The sequence below is a fragment of the Rhinopithecus roxellana genome, chromosome 3 (assembly GCF_007565055.1).
Source record: "Rhinopithecus roxellana isolate Shanxi Qingling chromosome 3, ASM756505v1, whole genome shotgun sequence".
Classification (NCBI taxonomy): domain Eukaryota; kingdom Metazoa; phylum Chordata; class Mammalia; order Primates; family Cercopithecidae; genus Rhinopithecus; species Rhinopithecus roxellana.
Genome location: NC_044551.1, coordinates 136967092 through 136985372, shown reverse-complemented (window position 1 = coordinate 136985372; position 18281 = coordinate 136967092). Strand labels below are relative to the sequence as shown.

The following is an 18281-nucleotide window of genomic DNA, read 5'->3' as shown; positions in this document are numbered from 1 at the left end:
TAACTGACATCTCAAAGAATTTTATGTTTTCCATGCAATTATCTAACATGATAGGTAGGAAGCATATTTCTTTAATTTAAGGGAACAAAGTAGATGAGTGCCCTCAGCCATTATAAAGTATGCATGGTTGGGACATCCCTGGAAAGGAAATGGAAATAATATTTATGGAGAAGGTTTTTTTGAGCTTCTGCTGTTTGAAATAGAATTACGGACTGGAAAAGATCTTTAGAAAATATCTGGTCCATGTTTCTCCTTATACAGAGAAGGGAACTTGAGCTTCATGAGGTTTAGGGACTTGCCCAGAGCTGTACATGATTAATGAGCCTGCAGAAGATGTGGGGATACCGCTTGTGACTTCTGCTTCTCAGAGTTATGAATGTGCTTTGCACAATGTCATACTGATCTCTCAGACTCTTCAATCCTGAAGAACTTAACCGGATGTGAAAAGCATATTCCTTTGGTGTGAATCCGTTTAAAAAGATATTCCATTTGTGTTGCAGTTTTATAACGTGCAGATTTATTGACTTCAGAAAATTAAGGAATTAGTTAAGCTCCCAAAATATTTTTAATAAATTAAATATATTCAGAATGTAAGCAAATGAATTAGTTTAGGAAACTTTATCTATCTAAGTTCACCAGAATCCTATGCTCCTCTCATTAAGAAAGCAAGTTGAGGCTGTTCTGTCAGGCTGTGCATTGTGTTTTTCTTCTCCGAACGCTCAGGAGATTGGCATTACTCTGCAGTAGTGTCACAGCCCGCAGTCATTTAATGCCTCTTCTTGTGAGGCCAGGATTCCACGCCCAAGTGCATTTAGTAGGTCAGTACAGTAATTTTAAATGTCTTTCTTTCAATCTTTTGCCATCTTCAATTATACCTTTCCACCCTACTATTTGTGTAATTTTCTTCTGTCTGAAGTCTCTTTACTGTTATTCTCTATTGCACAGCATGACAAATTACCCATCAAGCCATATCGTTTCAGCCCAGAAATGCGCAATAACACGGAGTCATGGCATTATCGCATGTTGTGCACTTTATTTCCTCACAGTTCATTCAAGTGTGTCACTTTATTTTCCTGGCTTCCTTTTGTCATCATGGAGATTAACCATTTTATCCTTCCTAAACTTTAGAAACAATTAGAATTTCATTACAGTGGAAGCTGAGAGTGAATGCTTGCTCAGTACTATATGGAGTATACTTTTCATATTATCAGTGGCAAAATTAAAGTCATGAATCCTGAGTCTTTTTCAAAGGAGAGACTTTAGAGGTTATTATACAGCTGAGTAACCCTGGCTCTGGGCAAGAGAATTATTTGAGGCTGTGGTCACCAAACACATTAACCGTAAGAAACCATTTAGTCTGACATTGAGTACCTGATTCTTATATTCTCCTGGGAATTATGAAACTCTCTGGGACCCATGTGTTCTGTACACGAAATATTTTTTTTCCCCCCTTAGCTTTAGCTAAATACCAATTGTATGCAATGAGATACAATAGACATTGCAAGTATGTGCTAGAAAATCAATTGGTATTGATGCTCTAATCAGCAGGGCTGCAGCTGGTATGTAGACACACCACTGGAAATGGTGATTAAGATCGTATTCAAGAGCATTAAAAAAAAAAACAAAACCCACAACGTTTAGATCACTGTTCAGATAGATTGCTGTTTTGCTGGGATAGTAGATGATTTGGGAGTCCAGTGGTACTTCTAGATGCTGCTAGATTAATTTATAAGATTTTAAAATAACAATCTATTTTATGTGTTAAGTTTATAATATATTTTTATTTACATACTTATAGGGTATAAGACAGTTATTGGTAAACAAACAAGCAAAAGTTCAAAGCTCCTTTGATGCAGCCAACTTACCAGCCTGCCAGATACTGAATATAAGCTGAATACACAAGAAAAGATCAAAAAAGAAAAGCAGTGTGGTGACTGTTGAGAACACAGTTGGTGAAGAGATTGAGAAGGCAGAGAGAAGAGAGAGACAGTGACAGAGAGACTGTCGGAGGGGAGAAGAGAAAAGGAGGAAAGGAATGGCAATGAGTTTAAAATGATCAGGAGGAGAAAAGCCAGTAAGAATTATTATATGTCAAGGAAGTTTTCAGAAATTAAAGAAATAGGACAATGAGTGCATGAGGCAGGGTTTCCTACTCATGAGCTAGTGATTAACTAAAAATACTAGCTAAAAAGTTCTTTCAGAAAAAAACTAAGAATGAAAAGAGGCTTGAACTAGAAAAGGTAGTTGTGTTCATAAAACTATTTTCTAATTTAGATCCGTTTTCCTGTCAATACCTTTAAGTTGTACTGAAAATATACTGATTGAAAGTTCAACCATTATACAGTCATTTGCCACTTAACAATAGGGTTACATTCAGAGAAATGCATTATTAGGTATTTTGATGCTGTGCAAAATCATAAAGTGGACTTCCACACCCCTTGATGGTATAGCCTACTACACACCTAGGCTGTATGCCTGTTGCTCCTAGGCTGTAACCCTGTACAGCATGTGACTGTACTGAGTACTGTAGGTAATTGGAACATAATGGTAAATATTTGTGTATCGAAACGTAGAAAAGACACAGTAAAAATACAGTATAAAAAATTTTTTAAATGGTACATTATTTCCTCACAGTTCATACAAATGTGCACTTTATTTTCTTGGCTTCCTTTTGTCACTGTGGAGAGTAACCATTTTATCTTTCCTAAACTTTAGAAACAATTAGAATTTAATTATAATGGAAGCTGTGCTTCCACTATAATGTGCAGGGCACTTAACCATGAACAGAGCTTGCAGGACTGGAAGTTGCTCTGGGTGAGTCAGTGAGCGAGTGGTGAGTTAATGTGAAGAGCTAGGTTGTTACTGTACACTACTGTAGACTTTAGAAACACTGTAAACTTAGGCTACTCTACATTTATAGCAAATATTTTTCTTCTCTTAATAATGAATTAACCTTAGCATACAATAAGTTTTTTGCCTTATAAACTTTTTATTTTTTAATTTTTTACTCTTATGATAGACTTAGCTTAAAATAAGCACATTGTACAGCTACGCAAAATATTTTTCTTTATATCCTTATTCTCTACTTTTGCCTATTAAAATTTTTATTTTTACTTTTAAAATTCTTCTATTAAAAACTAAGACACAAACACATTAGCCTAGGCTAACACACGGTCAGGATCATCAATATCACTGTCTTTCACCTCCACATCTGTCCCACTGGAAGGTCTTCAGGGGCAGTAACACGTACAGGGCTGTCATCTCCTACGATAACAGTGCCTTCTTTTGGAATACCTCCTGATGAACCTGTCAGAGGCTGTTTTATAGTTAACTTCTTTTTTATATATAAATAGAAAGGGTGCACTCTAAAATAGCAGTAAAAGTATAGTATCGTAAATATGTAAACCAGTCACATATTCATTATCGTTATCAAGTATTATGTACTGTACATAATTGTATGTGCTAGACTTTTATGTGACTGGCAGCGCAGTAGGTGTGTTTACACCAACATCACCACAAACATGTGAGTGATGTGTTGTGCTAACATTACGACGGCTACGACCTCACTAGGTGATAAGAGTTTTCAGCTCCATTATAATCTTACGAGACCACCGTTATTATGTGGCTCATGACTGTACATAGTTTTCCATTCTTAGTATTTTTATAAGTAGGAAATACGCTGGATGTTTAAAATAAATGTAGGTACAGAGAGGTCTACATATCTTTGACACACAGCTAAGCTCTAGTCTAGAATTATCAAAGCACAACTGGAAGATGAGAGAACAAAACTATAGAATATGAGCGTCTTTTAGAAATAGTGACCATCACAGAAAAGGCAGGCTATTGATATTATCTTAAGCTTAGGGTTTTATGAAGGCAAGTTTCTATCGAGAGGAGCAAAAATTTCGCACTGGAAGCATTTAATAGTAGATTTTTAAACCATAAAACACAGCACACCTTACCATGTATGATTTTAAATGCAGTCAGAGGATTTTTTAAGGGAAAGTGAGGAAAGGAATCTCTGGGAAAGAGGAAATAGCAACAAAAATTAAAAACTGCAGAAAACTTACTAATTTTTAAACTACTTTTAACTGTAGTTTTCTATGTGCTCTTCACAAATTACTCAAAGATAAACTAGGACAGGAATTATTAAAGTCTTTTTCATAGATGGGGAAAATAAGACTCAGTAAAAAAGAGACTTAGTTAAAGTCACATAACCTAGTGGATCGAGTAGTATTAGAACTGAGGTCTCTAGAACTCTGCTGTCCAATATGGTAGCCACTAGCCCCACAGTGCTATTGAGCACTTGAAATGTGCCTAGTTCTGAGATGCGCTGTAAGTGTAAGATATGCACTAGATTTCAAATATTTAGTACAAGGAAAAAGGAATGTAAAATATCTCGTGACTAGTTTTTATATTGATTACATTATACTGTGGATATATTGGGTTCAGTATTATTGAAATCAGTTTCATCTGTTTATATTTCCTTTTTTTTTCTGAGATGGAGTTTCACTCTTGTTACTGAAGCTGGAGTGCAATGGTGTGATCTCGGCTCACTGCAACCTCCGCCTCCTGGGTTCAAGCAATTCTCCTGCCTCAGCCTCCTGAGTAGCCGGGATTACAGGCGTGGGCCACCACTCCCAGCTGATTTTTTGTATTTTTAGTAGAAACGGGGTTTCACCGTGTTAGCCAGGCTGGTCTCAAACTCCTTACCTCTGGTGATTTGCCCACCTCGGCCTCCCAAAGTGCTGGGATTACAGGTGTGAGCCACCGTGCCTGGCTTCTATTTACTTTTTAATATGGCTACTAGAAAAATTGAAATTACTAATGTAGCTTGCATCATACTTCTATTGCTACTATAGGCACCTCATTCAGTATTTTTCCAGAAAAATAAAGGGAAGAAAGAAAGGAGGGAGAACTAGTTATTATGGTGTTTGAAGCAAAACATTAATCCTTCAGTTAGAGTGTGTCTCAGTTTTATCTATCATTTAAAAAATTCCGTTCTATAAAAAAAAAATTTTAGTACCTAATATTTGTAAGGGTGGTCCTAAACATGATGTTGAGCATAGCTTTGATGAGAGGGGAAAAGGATCCTAACAGGAGAGAATACCTTTTCTGGGATTCTTGAACCATATTTACTTAGAAGGAAGCATAGAAAAGAAAGATTCTCTCTTAGACTTTGAAGGATCTCTTTTAAAGGAACCATAATTAGTGTAGATGTGAAGAACCTGAGACTTTCTTGGCTGGGCTAGGATACTGGTGTCAGGCATCTATGGGCATTTTGGCATGTGCACGGAGGGGGCATTCATGGCCCGTTATGTAAGCACATCCAAGCTAATCCCACCCCCCCACATGAAGGAGGACCTTGGCTGAGGACACATTAATGAAACACATTAAGGAGTAGCTATATGAAAACCACAGCACGAAGTAAGGATAAGCACGAATAGTGTTGAAAAGTAATAAACCATGAGATCTCTATAATGGTCTTTTAATAGATACATTGTTGAATAACACTGATGTGCACTAGGTTAGTTATAAGTGACTACAACTGATTTCATGAGCTTTATGGCCAATGAGCATCTAGTTCTTAAAGAAAGAAATGAACCTACTGCTGTCACTTAGAACACCCTCTACTAATTACTGCTACAGATCCGAGTCTCTGAAAATATTAATATTTTTACAACAGTTTTCAAAACTTAGAGAGCAACAAAGGAAAATTGAACGACTCTAGCAATTCTTCAAGGTTTGAGCCCAAGGAGAAAAACATATTTATGTGATATCTGAAATGAAATTCCACTTTGAAAATTCTAGATCTATTTGAAATCTGTCATTTTAAAATTAATCACTGTTTTCCTTTAATACAGTCTGTGTAAAGAATCCCAATTCACTTCTGAACACTTCTCCTGCCTTCCCAGATACATGGAAATTCACTACTGTTGCTGACAAACAAAATGCCACAAGATTTGTCATACAAATCACATTATAAGAGGTTCCAAAAACTTGACAACGTTGACAGTTGTTTTCAGCAAATGGCTGCTTTACTCTGTACTGTCAATGTTGATGTCCTTGTGCACATGTAAAAGAGCAATGTGATTAAGGCAAGCTTGTCCACGCTATATCTGAGCCAAGTTTTCCGTCTCCGCGTGGCACTGAAAGATTGCTCAGCTGTTGCAGATAAGGCAGGAATAGCTAGCAGATTTCTGCCATTTAAAAAAAAAAAAAAAAAAAAACATTCTCTGGGCATGCATTTCTGTAGGAATTTACCAACATCTGCTGCTGACCTAAAGTTTTCTATAGAAGTGGCATATTTAATTTATATAAGTAATTCACAATGGTATTGGTCAAGACTGATTTCCTTAGGAAATAATGAATTGCATTCACCAAGAAAAGATGGGTTGAAATTTAATAACATTTATAGTCTCTAAATTGTTATGGAGCTTCAGGCATCATACTTGTTTGGACTATCCTAAATTTATTTTCTGCATGTTCTCTAAATTATATTTCAGCAGAGAAACTTTTTAGAAAAAAGAATAAAGAGCTAAGAGATTTTGATGATTCCACAGAAGGCCTACACTTCACACTTATCTTTTTTTTTTAAAGGCTCTTTGAAAAATGTTTGATTTTTGGAAGCTAATTTATTCTGGAAGAATTTTGTAGTTAAATTTCAGTGTGATTTAAAATTGTCATATGTGCTATCCTCAAAAGAACATACAGGATTTAGGTATTTCCTATAGTCAAGGTAACTTTTGATAACCTCGGATTCCTTTTTTAATTGGACATCAGTTTATTTACCATCTTAATGACCATTTTTCATTTTAGAAATTTGTCCTCTGTCTATATCAGTTTTTAATTGTTTCTTTTGAAATATGATGCTCCTCAGGTAAAAATACAAAAGTTAGTTCTGGCAATTCAAACCAGCCTCGTGGTAATGCATTTGTTATTTGATTCATCTATTCTTACTCTTGGTCACCTTCTAGTACAGCTGCATGCATTAAGTGTCTGACTTGTCTTTGAAAATCTTAAGCCACATTCTTTGGAACAGTTGCTTCAAGTTGGTTGAAATTCTCTGTGGCACTTTTTTCCATACACAGGAGCCAACAGCCACCATAGCAGACACATAGTTTCCAAGAACTTAGGCATGGTTCCTGATTCCTGAATCTCAACAATTTCTTGTAGGAATTGGAATGCCATGTAAGGTGTCAGAAACCTTTGTGCTGTAAATTATAATTTTAAAAGTATATTTGTACTGTACAGTACATTTGTACTGTAAAGTTAATTTGGCATATGTAATTTTAAAATATTTTCATTTTTGTAACTAGCAGAAGAACACAATTTGAAAACCTACTAATAAAAAATTTAACCCAATGGCCATGAGCAAGTAATTATCTTAAAGTATTAGATAAAAAATTCTTTTAGGAAAATTTCAGGATGAAAAGAGAGTTGAACTAGAAAAGCTGATTGCTTTTATAAAACAACTCTTTATTGTCTAATCTAGGCTCACATTTTCCTGTGAACACCTTTAGGTTGTACTAAAAATACGGCAATTGAAAGTTCAAATTTTAAGTCTCAAATTACTGCCTTTCAGATCCATTGAGGCATCTAAAAAATGGGTCAAGGTAACAATGCATAATTTGAAAAGTTAGCAAAAAGTTGCTGGTGGAAAAAAATGAAAATCTATGTAATTGTGATAGCCTTTAACTCCTGTCTTATTTCCATTGTTCCATTAACATTTTAGGAAACACAAATTCTTGTGAAACATTTGCCACAGCTTGCTTCTTTATTTTTACATAGTCAAGGGAGAAGAAAGGAGAAATTTCCCATAGAGTGTTTAGACCCTCTGATTAAGCAACTGATGAAAAAAAAATGAGTGGTTTATAAAAAAAGAGAGTAATTACAGAAAAGCAAAATGTATATCCATAGATAAGAGCATGCAGATAGGAAAAACATGGATATGCTTTGTTTTCCAGCTGCCAGTTTTCATTTTCACAAATTTTTATTTTGTAAACTTTCCTTAGAGTTATATTGATAATGACATTTTGCTCTTGATAACAGCTTATAGACTGAAAATAAGACAATAATGTACAATTTATGACATTGGTGAAGTTCTGGTCTTAGCCCTATTTTAAATTTTAATTTTGGATTTAATTCCAAAAGTGTGTAATCTGTCCAGAGCTCAGATCTTCTCACTACCAGTATCTTCCCCAAGGCTTTGGTTTAATCAATTGATAGACAAAGGCAAACAGTGTGGGGAAAATAAAACCACTATTTGGGTATATAGTTTAAAAAGAAATTTCTTTTCTTGAGTATACCCAATAATCATGTTTTTTAATAAACATCTTGAGTTTACCTCCTGACACAATAGTTTTCAAGAAGTAAGGATAAATTGTTCCTCGTGGACTCCCAGGAAATATCAGAAATATATTATGGAACTATTAGTTTGGTACAAACATAATTGCTATTTTTGCCATTACTTTCCATGGTAAAAAACTGCAAATACGTTTGCACCAACCTAATAGCTCAAATAAGTGTACTTCTCTTTATCCTATTATTCCGCAAAACCATAAAACTCCAATTTGCGAGGTGACTGGATTTACTGGAGAGTGTGATGGCTTCTCACTTGCTTTTGAACTTTCTCATGATACTGAGAATTTCCTGAGACAAAAGTGATGCTATCAATCATACAATAAATACTTACATGAAAGTTTTATTGTATATTCCCGGGATGTGCAAGGTGAAATCTCTTTTACTGAATATTTCTAGAGTTGGGAAATATTTTACTGGTTGGTTGTTTTCTATTTCATTTGGCTATGCTGCAAAGTACTAGTTGGGGTATGGCAATTAAATCAGGTTTAAAATAAATAATCTCCTGTGGACAGAAGAGTCTTTCTCTCCAGTGACCGAATCTTCTAGAAGAAGTTCAGGGCCCTTCTGCTGTGACTGCATTACTGGGAAATGGTAATGTGTAAGGACTTATACAAGAAGTGCAGGTAGAAAGTAACTAAGCACAACAGAAGATTAAAAAATTGAATATTTCATTCTTTTGACAAGGTTATCAGTTATGATTAAGAAACTATGATGGCCTGATGTCACCTACAAGATTAAGTCTAGATTTCTCAATGTGGCACATAAAGACTTCTTGCACTGCCTACTTTTCAGACTCTTCCACACTATTTCTTCATAGCTGTACCAAGCTATGAATTACCACATACAAATCATGTTATGACCATAGCTGGAATGTCTTCCATCAGAAAATCATCTCAGTTTTATCTGCCTTAGGAACATGTATTAAATCTTTCAAGATAGGGTTCAAATGGCATATCTTTGGTGAAATATCCCCTGAACATCCAAGGACATTAGTAGGTCTTTCACTTTATTCGTTTTTGGCATTTATGCATACTGTGCTACACCGTGTAGAACTTAAAGATATGCTTATCTCCCAAGCTAAGCTGTGAGCCTTTTGAGTGTGGGGATTATATCGAATCCATTTGTGTATTCCTTGGACCTTGCATAGTGCCTGGTTTGTGATAGGGTGCTATGTAAATGTTTGTTAAAGGAGATGTAACTTTGTAGAATATCTGTGCCCCAGCTTCAGTTATTATGGAGAGTCCACCTGTCATCAGAATCTCTTGTATTGGGCATGTTGAGAAATCTATCTACAAATGAAATGCTCTTCATGCATATCATCGACATTCAAGAGCCCTTACAAGGTTCATTTACCTTAAATGATGTATTTATCTTCATGTGCAGTTTAGTCTGTGGGTCTAGAATAATTGCTTTTAGCATCACACTTAATATAGAAAAGCTAATTTGGGTACACTGCAACTTATAAAGAGGTAGCAGAACCATATGCCCACCATTTTATTTAAAAGTATTCCATGCAATTCAGAACTAAAGTTGGTAGAGAAAATTAACAACAAAGCCTAAAATACTAATACGTCATATAACAAGTGGTCAGTTTCAAACATGACACTATAGCTAGGAATCAAGAAATAATGAGAAGAGCCTAAAAATGCAAAGGAAAAATAGTTCACAATATCAATAATGGTAAAAGAGCCCTTCATTCTTCTACCCAGACAGAGCCTATTCTTATTCTACATGTAGTTGTAACAGGCTTTTGTTTGTTTGTTTCCATGTTTTTAGAAAATTAAAGGGGTGAATTACTCAAATTTGCAATCACAGATTACAGATTCAGGCAAATGAAAGAAACAAGACATGATAGCTGATAATATAATTTTAGAAAGTCCGAGAAAATACTATTAAAAAATAGATCAAAAGGCTTAGATCGTGGGATTATTTCAGTATCGTTCTATCTAGTCTGACCTTATGGCCTTACCTCCAAATTAAGGGCCAATTCTTTCAGACATTTCTTGCCTCTTTCTCTACCCCATTAGACCATTTATCTGAAGAGAGACCCATTTGTCTCTCTTCTCTCAAGATTCTTTTCCTGGAACTTGTTCTGTTAAATACATACCATCCCATTTCTCAGACTCTTAGTGTGGCCTTTAGAGGTGAGCATACATGATGATCCAAGCACAGGGTAAAAATATGAATTTAGCATCTGGGTACATCACTAATATCTCCCTGCACACACACACACACACACACACACACACACACACACATACACATACACATTATACATATATATAAAAACTCCTGCTTCTGAATCCCTGGAGCTCTCAATAGTTCCCCGTGGAGCTGCCAGACAAGCCCAGTCTTCACCTGCGATGCAGACACCTCCAATACCTGCCCTGCCAGGCCACTGGATGTGCCAGGTCTCAGGGCACAGTCATTCCTATCTGGCATCTTCCACTGCTGACAAATTCTGACAACCTGACTGGAAATTTGAGGTGATAACTTTTAGAAACTCTGGATTTCGTAGCTGGCTCATTGGAAATCTCCAAAGAAATTCCCAGACTGACAATGGCTTTGGAAGTTCGAGGAACAGCAAAGATTACCACAAAAACTGTAGAATTTTCACAGAAGTATTGTCCTATAGACCATGAACTGCAATGGAGACAATCTCCCTTATCCAATGAATGATTCTCCTCTAAAATGCCATATTGTGACTTTCTTTACTTGTGTCATTGGTTGTCATTACCTTCCACAAAGTTCTTCAGGGTTGAGCCTGTGTCTCTGTACTGCTCTGCTATCCAAGATAAGAGTATGTCTGGGGCTCCTGGGGCTTTAGTGTGTATAGCATTGCTTTCCTGACATGAATTTTGAACTACTAGTGTTACCACTTTCCACTTTGTGATAATTTATTACTCTATTCCATGCTTGTGTTTTAGATCAAGCTCTTATGGTACAATTCAGGCACTTTTATGTGCATTCCTACTTGCTTAGATAAAATTACAACACATGGCTTCATAAGTACGATGTGTAGGTTCACAAGGAAAGGCTTACTTCCCACCATCTCTCTCCCCCATCTCAGTGAATTGGGTAACTCTAACAATTCTCTGCCATTCATCTTGGTGGCAAACATCATCTCCAAGATCCCATAATTTCCACTGCCAGGGCTGTCACAACTATGCTGACTATATGGCCATCACTGAGGATCAGTTTAAGGCCCTTTGAGAATTAAACATTGTTTTCATTATTTGTCAATTGTTTAAAATTATTCTATTTGCTCTTTGGAGCCTTGAGAGCTTGTAGTCTTCAGTGAAAATACCTCAATAATACCTAAATGTTATGATTTCTCCAGCTCTTATTTTATTCGATGAAAATAGGTGATTTTATCACCAATGAGCTCAAAAGTTTCTTTCAGTTCCTCTGATTCTTTATTTTATATTGTTTTTTGTTTAAAACAAGTCTCAGGATGTTTGGTTCTATTTCTCATTTGAGCAGTGATGCCAAAGGGATGGCTTCTGTCTCTGAGGTCGTCAGTTTGGTTGCAATCTTTATAGGGGGAGCTGATCCCACCAAGATAACCATTTGGTAATTTTTTTTGGCACGAGTCTAAGATTTAATTTTTTTAGCTGAGCATATGGCATTGTACCTAGGTTTTCTTGGCTTTCTTTTTATTGTATTTCTAGATTTTTACAGGCACTGACACCTTTAAGAGGGGTGGGTAATACACTCGCTAATGTTTCCTATTGTGTTTCTGAAAACCTGTGTCAGAAAACACACTGTCTCGAACTGGGAAGATGTGAGATTCTTAATTTTAAAGAACTCCATTAATATTGGTAGGTACTTTTTTCAAGTCAGAGTAACTCAGAATTTCTCTAATGCATGTGTGACATCTAATATACATTCAGAAAAATGAAAAATCAGTATTTAAGATGATTTCTTTGAGAAAAATCAGCAAAAATGAATTAACTTTATAAAAAATTATTCATTTCATTGGCATGAAGTAAAATGTGTCATAAATAATAAGTACTCTGTTATACCATTTTATTGATTTAAATAAAAAGGATATAGTTTAAGGAATCAATCCACCAAATAGGTACCTCATACATAGAAATTATGGAACTTGCATCTCTTAAAAATGTAAACGAGTGGAATGAAAAAGAAAAATAAAGTGTTAACAAATGAACATATTGCTTAAAATTACTGGTAAGACTGGTAAATTCTAATTAATAAAATCTTCACAATGATTCTTCAACAAATGAACATTTACTAATTACCTGTAAAGTTGGAGTAGTCAGTATGACTTCTTAAATATTAAACTGTCAAAGATATGAGAAAATATGGATGCATTGTTTTTTATAATATGTATCCTTTGAATAAGTGCACAGAATCAGGCTTGCTATTTTAAAGAGTTAATAGTTTTGTAGGAAAAAGCAGTCACGAGAAATGCCCATTGAGCCACATATTAAAACTCTTAACTGAAATTAAGAATGTTTTTAAGACAAACTCCTTTCTGTGCTTTAACTATGGTGAAAGTCAGTTATGTGCAAGCATTAACTTTAAAGAAAACTTCTTCAGAGTGTCTGGTGCATAATGTGAAATAAAGCTGCGTGTTTTCCAGTATGATGGCAGTAATGCAGGTTCCCTAGAAAGAAGACAAGGAACAAGGTTTCACAGAAGTGAGCTTTTGCCTGCAGTGGCTGAGATGACTCACTCACATCACAGGGGATAATTTCACTGCAACCATTGAGAATTTTGTTATTTTCCTTCTGGGAGAAGGAATAGATGGGTTTATTTTAAGTACAGGGCAAAGGGATTGTTAGTGGGAATTCTACACAAAACTACACAAGATGTGAGCTAGACAAGAATCATTCATATTCTTAAGATAAGTTACTTCAAAAGATGAGTATAATTACCCCTAAAATGTCACTTTGAGTTGCTTTATTTTTATTTTATTTTATTTTATTTTATTTTTTTGCTTTGCTTTTTTTTTTCTTTGAAGGTAAAGGAAACACTTAAAATAATGCCTGGGGTTACTGGTATTTATAGCCAGAGTTGTCCAGCAATGCCTCTTTTCATCTTCAAATAAACAGATGACCATATGTAAAATAACCATTGTATAGTCTGAGTGCTTTAAATCTGGCTTTTATGTTTGGAATGCACCTAATATCACCTACAAAGATCAGCACTGCTATCCTCAAGCTCCTGCTTTGCTTGAGAGTCCACAGAAAACACAGAAAACTAGGCTGCATCCTGTGCGCCTGCCTTCCTGTCAAGCAACTTGCCTCAGGCTAATGCATGCAGAGATAGGTCAGATTGTGTCAGGGTTCTATGCAAACTGCCCAAGATCACTTGGGGCCCCACTGGCAGCACTGAAAGGCATTGCTGGGTTTACAGTCTCCCGAATAGTTCCAACCTGTTGTTGAGAGTCAAGCCATGATGTAGAAAGAATCACCTCACTTTCCCAGGGCTGCTCCGCAGAGCGAGTGGCCACTAGCTCTCCTTTCCTATGACCCCAGTGCTGTTTGGGTTTGCTCTCCAGAAGAACACATAGATACATTTGCAGCTGGTGGGGGCACTGCTTTACTGCCTACCGTGGAATGCATGCCAAATAAAAACCATCGTGATTTGAAATAGGCAATCTTATTTGCTTTTTAGGTTACTCGGATGTTCAAACACGCATAACCAACCATTGATATGAGAAATTCTCCTTTAAGCTCATAGTGTATTACAACCCATGACTTTTCAACTCAGGGAATGATACTCATTTCTCAGTCTGTTCCACACAGCACAACTTCTTCTTTATTGCATTTAGAATGGTGTAACTGAAAGGCAATAAGGAAAGGCAATATCATCGAGTGGTTCACATTACGCTGAATTTTATTGTACTCTGGCATTGTGAGTGAACCTTTGGAATCCTTGAAAGCAGCATAAAGGCAGAGTCTGCTTCTAATGGACTGAAGAAAAATATTCTGACATAGTGATAAGTGAGGTGACTTCTAGAAATCATGACTTGAAACAATTTCTGAACAAGTGCTGTTTCTGTTGTCCCAATGCACAGAATGGTATTGAAACAGCCTGCTATAGGCCAGAACCACTTAATTTTTTTTTTCCCTAAGGGCAGAACTTCATTTTTAAAGATATAGAATGATCCACAACTCCAAATTCCAGCTAAAATTTCTTTTCTTCCATTCTCCTCCAATTATTCTCTCAAACTATTATATCAAAGGTATTAGAATTTAGGTGCTATTATCGTATTTACTTTAATATGTTTATTTTCCAATTGTAAAATGGACACATAAGAGATTTTTATAATTATCAAATGTCTAATTTTTAAACAATAAATCATTTTATTGTCTTCATTCTTCTCTGCGTTTGAAGGATATGGAGTTGTGTATTCTTAAGGTTTGGATTGTTTTAGGGAACTAGAATAGATGTATTTTTCACTTCCTATGAGAATTTCAGGAGCAGTAATAAAGGGCGAATCAACACAGGGACATCTCCCTGCATATTATGGTTCAAATCAGAAATGAACACTTTTTAAATATGACTGAGAGTCACAGATTTTTACAGGATGTCAGGAAAACAATCTCCCCCTTTATTAACACAAACAGAAACTATTTTTTCCTCTTTCCTCTCCTCTCTACCACTGCCATGTTCCTGTTCTACACTTTTCCCCAACTAACCTCTTCTGTTGTTGTGCCTGGCACATAGTAGGTGCAGAGCAAATATTTGTGTGTGTGAATTAATGAAGGAAGGTCGCTCAGGATACAAGAACTGCTTGGTTCACTTGAGTCAGCTGGCTGTTAGTAGTGTGTTCAGTGTATAAACTGGATACGTTGTTGACAACTTTTTTTGCTCTTTGTGTGCATAAGCTAAGAATAAACAGCACTGAAGGGAAGGGAGTGCTTCATTCATCGGGGGATTACACCATCATAAACTTACCAAAGTGTACCACACAGAGCCAGTGATCACAGAAGACAGGCAACCCAGGCCCTGTCATTAAATATAGAAGCCTGTCTTCACTGTTTTTATCCAGACAGACTCTCTGTGTTTTGGAAATTTCCACCACACTTCCTTTTGAGTTGCTCCTTTTCTCAAGATACCAAGACTATTGCTTTACAAAAGTAGACTTGGTCTGGGAATCTGGTAGAATGAAGGTATACATTTCCTCATCCCCTGAAGAACGTTCAGTATTTCTTGCTGACTTTTATGTCCCTGTCTTTCATTTTGTTTTTTGTTTTATGGATGAGATTTTTTGAGTCTCTCTTCTATGAAAAATGGCTTCTTCTAAGTGAAAGTACTTAATAATAAGAGAGTGCTCAGTTTGCAGTCAAGACTGCAAGGAGACTAGACACTCTGACATTCTGTTTTAAGAGTTGAGGTCCATGACTAAACAACTCCTCTTTCTCTAGACCAAATAAAAGTCTTATCATCTCATGTATGTATCTTTAATTGGACACCAATCATACATGGAACATTAAGGAGAATAGGTAAAGTTATCTATGGTTTGCCAGAAATGTTTCACACCCAAAGGCTCAATACTTTCACCTGTGAATCATTTTGTGTGTGTATGTGAGAGGTAAGAATAGTCAGGTAACATCTTTGTTTTGGGTTATTTAAAGGATACACCATTTAATCTTTCATACAGTACTGAAAATATTCATAACAGTTTTCTAGTTTAAAGATACTTTAATATTCAATGCAGTATTTTAATTACATTTAAAAATATGTTTTAAAAACAAAATGTTTAAAAATTTTAGAAAATTTTATTCGATAGCTTTTCATATTACTAAGAATATACTAAAATAAGGAAATGGGTGAGAATAATGGTGAAGCCATAGCAAAGGCAGAGACATGTCCCTTCTGCAGAAGTGACAACAGGACAAGCAGGCTGTGAGGACTTAGCTCTCTGAACAATTTTCACATCCCTGAATGATCTCTAATATCCATTAGGCTTGTGTTACAGATGCTTGTTTTCCTTACTTTCCTGTAAGGCCTTACAGTAATTTAAAGTAACCAGAATATGTTTCAATTCCTTGTTACCTGAAAAAGTCAAACATACTCATGTTATACAGGTAAAATAGAATAAAACATTATGTGAAAGTTATTTGTAAACTGTCAAATCGTGTTCAAATATGAGGTAAGGTCTGAGAAGCTTAGGATGTAAATTAGTTTCAAAACTTAACCTTTCAAGGGAAAATTTATTTGGTAATTAACTTGAATTTTAGTTGCAATATGTATTCCTTGACTTTTTGAAGTAGCCTAGAGGTGGTCAGAACTTGTAGAGTACAATAGTTCTTTACTTACTTGAATATTGATCTGGTAATACTGAATACTGACAATTTAAACTCTTTGGCAGAAAGTGCTCTTATAAAACTTCTAGAAAATTTATTATTTTTAAAATTTTTATTGCGTGTTTATTGTGCACAACATGATGTGTTTGTTTGTTTTGAGACGGAGTCTTGCTCTGTCGCCCAGGCTGGAGTGCAGTGGCGCGATCTCAGCTCACTGCAACCTCTGCCCCCTGGGTTCAAGCAATTCTCTGCCTCAGCCTCCCAAGTAGCTGGGATTACAGATGCCTGCCACCATGTCTGGCTAATTTTTGTATTTTTAGTAGAGACGGAGTTTCACCATCTTGCCCAGACTGGTCTTGAACTCTTTACCTTGTGATCCACCAACCTCAGGCTCCCAAAGTGATGGGATTACAGGCAAGAGCCACCGTGACCGGCCCACAACATGATGTTTGGAAGTATACATACACTGTGGGATACTTAAGTCTAGCTAATTAACAAATGTGTTACCTCACATAGACATCATTTTTGTACTGAGAACACTTAACATTCACCATCTTTTCATTTTTAAAGAATGTAATCTATTGTCATTAACTATAGTCACCATGCTGTACAATAGATCTCTTCAACTTTTTTCTCCTATCTAATTGTAATTATACATCCTTTCATTCACAGTCGTGTTGATTATTATTTAGCATAAATTGTTAACAAAAATCTCTTTTTCTATTTCAGAACAAATTGGAAGAATGTGAAATGTTATTAGACACAGGCACAGCATAGCAGTAGAAACATCTTAACTAAGAACCTGGAACTGAAAGAGAAAGCAACCAACTTAAAGGGCAGACAGGACACATGGTTATAATACAGCAGTAGGTATTCACAGTGATGACACAAGACAAAATAATTACATTTTCATTCTAAAACCAATTTTTAAGGAGGCAAGGGCATTTATTTTATAAATAATTTAATAAAAAAGGTAAAATTAAAGTGTTTAATTGTTTATGTACCCAACAAATATTTACTTGGAAAATGCTTGTCTGGGGCACATCTTGTTAATGAAGTGATCCTGTGTTTAGAACTGAAGGCAGTCCTCATCCATTCTCTCAAAAGGTGACCTTCTTTGTTCTTCTTATAGCTCACCACACTTAATTTTCAGAGGTTTTGACATAAATCAGAAACATTCTTTGGTAGATTGTATTGTATTAAAACACTCGTCAAAAGTATAAACATTGATATCTGGAATATCTGGGAAAATGTACAATAAAGACATTTCTTCTGGTCTTCCTCTGATGGTAATATGTTCACTATTATACTGATGATGTAAGCTATGCATGTAAACCTATGCAAGTGAAATTCTGCTAAAGCCAATCCCACTACAAAACAACAGCAAAAATCCCCAAATGGCATCTGAGATCATGGGAATTCTAAGAATGTGATGAAAATGCTTTTAATAATATATTGAAAAGGAATTTAGTGTGTAAATAATATTTTATAGTAAATGTTTCATTTTATTCCTTCCATATACTTGTTTGTTTAGTGTCTGAAGGTTGAGAAAGGAACTAGAATTGGCCTAAGGAGGCCCTCAGCCACCCATCATGTGACACTATGGCCAGGAGGATTTACTCTCTGCTCTCCTCC

The 18281-nt window shown here is 35.7% G+C and overlaps 1 long non-coding RNA gene across 1 annotated transcript in view; it reads left to right on the top strand.

Annotated features, from left to right (window-relative positions):
• The window catches only part of LOC104658960, a 36256-nt gene extending 18626 nt beyond the window's left edge, over window positions 1–17630 (top strand). Inside the window, exon 4 of the long non-coding RNA XR_747517.2 lies at window positions 17376–17630. This is a non-coding gene — a long non-coding RNA (uncharacterized LOC104658960). The remainder of the gene's footprint in view (window positions 1–17375) is intronic.
• The last annotated feature ends 651 nt before the right edge of the window (window positions 17631–18281 follow it).